The sequence below is a fragment of the Pogona vitticeps genome, chromosome 5 (assembly GCF_051106095.1).
Source record: "Pogona vitticeps strain Pit_001003342236 chromosome 5, PviZW2.1, whole genome shotgun sequence".
Taxonomy (NCBI): Eukaryota; Metazoa; Chordata; class Lepidosauria; order Squamata; family Agamidae; genus Pogona; species Pogona vitticeps.
In genome coordinates, this window is record NC_135787.1 from 89,534,304 (window position 1) to 89,538,460 (window position 4,157).

A 4,157-nucleotide genomic window follows, 5' to 3' on the forward strand; every position below is an offset into this window, starting at 1 on the left:
TACCAAGCGAGTGTTCTGAATTGGATTAAGGAGTGGATAAAATTAAAAAACAAAGGAAATACAGCCTCTTCTGTGCCTTCTTCATTAGCATGTCGGCATTTATAGTCCATGAGAGGTCCTCTGAGATGTAAGTACCCAGAAATTTAAAACTACCAACTCTCTCCACTTCCTCACCGTTTATGTACAGTGGTAAATGTACATTTCTCTTCCTCCTAAAATCAGTTATGAGTTCTTTAGTTTTTTTTGATGTTAAGTGTGAGATGATTTTCTCTACACCAAAGTATCTACCTTTGTAGTTCCTTTCTATAAGCAGACTCATTGTTCTTATTTAGTCATATTTCTTCCTATTTATAGCTGTAAAATAGCCACATCTGACTATTCCTGTATAATAGACACACTATATAAGCTTTGTAACATGCTTTGTGCAATGTGTATCTGTTCCACCTCTTCAAGACCTAAAAGAATAGCCATAGGGGTAGTCACAAAGCCAACATAAGCAAATAGGTGGGAGAGAGCTAATTCAATCACTAGGATGAGCTAAGACTAACTTGAAAAGCATCTCATGTAACAGTGTGGGGCAGCATAAAGTCAAAGTTCTAGCCAAAGCAGGGAGAGGATGAAGGTAAGTACAAGACATGGACTACAAGACAGTCAAGCCCAAAGCAACCAGAGAACAAGTTCATGAAAAGGTTCTCAGCTGCCTTCCACATGATAGTAGTAAACCTGTTCATTTCAATAACTTTCATAGATTAATTGCCTAAGCATCGTATAGCAGTTAAAACATAAGCAATCCATAATTTTACATAAAAATTAGTCCAGCACAGCATAAATCCCTATAAGCACATTAAAGCATAGTAAAATACAATTTAAAATTCAAAGCTAAATTAGGACCTGATGTTTACTCTAAGGAATAGATCTGCAATGCTTAAATAATCAGTGTCCAAAATGCCATGCAAAATCATAGACCAATAGTGAAAGAGAACAATGTGGGTACCAAGCAAGCTTTCCTAGGGTGTGCATATCAAAGTCAGGAAGCCACTGGTGAAAAAGCCCTCATTCTCATAGCCATTTTTCAAACCTCTGATTCAGGAAGTATTTGAAGTATAGTTTCTATAAGTGGCCATATATTATGGATAAGCATATATGGGAGGAGGTTTTCCCGTCAAGTAGAAATGTTCATAGCCATGAAGAGCTTCAAGTGTTTTCCTCTTCTTCTTTATTTCTTCCCTCATGTTATCTATCATCACCTCACCCATCCCCAAAGTGGCCTTAGTTTTTAGTTCTTCACACATTTGTTTGGTGCTGTATTAAAAGAGAGAGCGGTGCCAATCAGTACTACACATAGCTGGCTTCTGGTGGAAACTTGTAGAATTGTTTCTTTTGTGCTTGAACCCACAAAGAAGATTGCATAGCTGGCTAAAGCTTGAGAAGTGTCATTGCCTCCATACCCTGGAAAAATGATGAGAGACAAGTATTATGCCATAAACATAGGCCATGTGTTATTGAATAATCATTATTGCCCACCATAAAAGGGGGGGGGTCCTGCCATAGTGCAGAATCAGGTTTTGCATAGGGGTCTCAATGGACCCCTTACCAAACAAATGGGCAAGTCCCTAGCCCCAAGTTCTTGTGGACATTAAGACAGCGAGAACCCGGCCAGCCCAAATTTCACCACCCGTGAGATTATCGTGGACCATATAATGCTCATAACAGGGAACACTGCTTTCAGCCATGTGAGGTCATGTATTACATCCAAGATCAAGGCCTTTCCACCATACTTGGCCAGATCATTACCACCCAAGTGTATTAACAATACGTCTGAGCGTTGCAAGCCAAATGCAGCCACTCTGCAAAACTGGCCCCATTGCATTCCTGGGAGCCCTTTCTATTCAATCTGAGCTCCAGCTCCAAGGCCCAAATTACTCCCCCAGGCCAACTTGGCCACATAGCGTGGTGCCCAAAACACATCATTGTGGCCGATTATCATGATGTTCAGCCACCTCACCATCACTACTGGACCTTCAATGACAGAAAATAACCAGGCGCCTGCCTAGATGTGAGGGAGTGTTCTGATATGTCTATGGTAAGTTGATGATGACCACTGCCCCAGCTGTTCAATATCATCTGGATGATAGCCTAAGGTGGCTGCGGTTGAGGCAACACCAATTCTCAAAGAATGTGTACCAAATTTTGAACCTTTAATTCCCACCTTATGCAGTGCCATGTCTGTTATTTTCCAAAACTGATACAGTGGGGTCTTGACTTGAGAACTTAATCCGTATTGGAAGGCGGTTCTCAGGTCAAAAGGTTCTCAGGTCAAATCTGCATTTCCCATAGGAATGCATTGAAAACCATCTGATCCGTATCTGCTCTTTTCCGTCCATAGAAACTAATGAGAAGCTGCTATTCTGCCTTCGACCACTACAGGGGGATATTTTGTTTCTTTTTTTCTTAGGTCAAGAAAGGTTCAGGGAAGGCAGGGAAAATACAGTCCAGGCAGTACAGTACCAGGCAGTCTGAAGACTGTCTCCCAATCCACTCTCTAAACGCTGGGAGGAGTGAGGAAGCAGACAGGCACCCTTTTCACTGGCCAACAGTTAACTGAAAGTTCAAAGTTTGCACTTTCCCTGCCTCCCACATGGTTTTTTTCAGTTCTTAACTCAAATCTAAGTATGTTAGTCAAGTCAATATTTTCCTATGAGAGTGGTTCTTAAGTCAAAATGTTGTTAACTCAAGCCGTTCTTAAGTCAAGACCCCACTGTACTTCATTAAAGGGGAACCATCCTTATGCACAAAGAAGTATTCTTGTCCCTGCCCCCTGACTTCCAAATATGTACTTACCTCTGTTACTGGACATTTGGACCTCCAAAAAGAGACCCCCATTAAACTTGACTAAAAATTGACTCCACACTTGTAAATCCTGTTTCATACCCCTTGTAACTCTAGTTCTGTGGAAAGGGCGATTGAGATTTTTCATATCATTGCATAATCTAAGCAGGAACGCACGACCTGGTGCAACCACCCTGCATGGAAGTGACCTACAATCTCCTGCAGCTCTCTCAGCAACACTTTTCTTTTCTTTAATATCAAATTGATCTGAACCTTAAGGTCGTTCAATTTAATGTCTGGCAATCTGGAAGCCTGCCTTTTTGTGTCCAGCTCTATTTCCAAAAATGTAAGGGAAGTGGCTGGTCCATCGTTTTTTCTTTAGCTAAGGGTAAACCCAGTTTGAACGCCATTGATTGAAATGCTTCTAGAATAAATTTGCATCTCCCAATGTTACCTTCTCCACAAAAAAGATAGTCATCCAAATAATGGGCCACGTTCTTGCAACCTGAGCTTCCATTCTAAAAACGAACTGAAATGCTCAAATGCAGCGCATGATACAGAACAGCCCATAGGCAAAGCCCAATCAATGTAGTAAAATCCCTGAAATAAAAACACAATAAGTCAAAATCCTGGGGATGAACCAGGAGAATACAAAATGCTGATTTAATATCACATTTCGCAAGCTCACCCCTACTCCACACCTACAGGCCATATTCACCACTTCATCAAATGAGGTATAACGCACCGTGCATAATTCTGGAGGAATGGCATCATCCACTGACTTGCCCTCTGGGTATTACAAGTGATGGATGAGCCTAAACTCTCCCTGGTTCTTTTTGGGCACCATGCCTAGTGGTGAGAACCTCAGGTTCTCCAATGGAGTGTTTGGAAAAGGTCCCAACACCCTACCTTCTTTTACTTCCTTTCCAATTTTGACCATGTCTTCTATCCCTTTTACTGATATCAAATTTTGTGCAAAAAACGCCTTATGCTCCCCTAATGCCGATGTCCTGAAACCATTCTTTAAAACTTCCAAAAGGTAATCAGTGTCTGCCCACCTAGGGTAGTCCTGCAACCATGCCTCTAATACTGAGATCTTAATTGGGCTGGGGCTCTTTGTTAAAGTGACCCCCTCCACCATTTTCTTCTTGTTACCTCCAGAGTCTGTGTGGTTGCTTCTCTGAGCTCTGGCCCTAAACCACAATGAGCTGGGGTGCTGACCAGCACACACCAAGTACAGTGGTGCCCCGCATAGCGATGATAATCCGTTCCAGGAAAATCATCGCTATCCGGAAACATCGGTATATGGAAAGAAAAACCCCATAGGA

General features: G+C 41.9%; 1 long non-coding RNA gene across 1 annotated transcript; it reads right to left on the bottom strand.

The window, feature by feature from the left end:
- Window positions 1-629: 629 nt before the first annotated feature.
- On the bottom strand, window positions 630-3,429 carry LOC140707480 (uncharacterized). Its single transcript, XR_012087569.2, has 2 exons — window positions 3,284-3,429; window positions 630-1,449 (listed from the first exon to the last, which is right to left on the bottom strand). It is a non-coding gene; the product is annotated as an uncharacterized LOC140707480 (long non-coding RNA).
- Window positions 3,430-4,157: the final 728 nt, after the last annotated feature.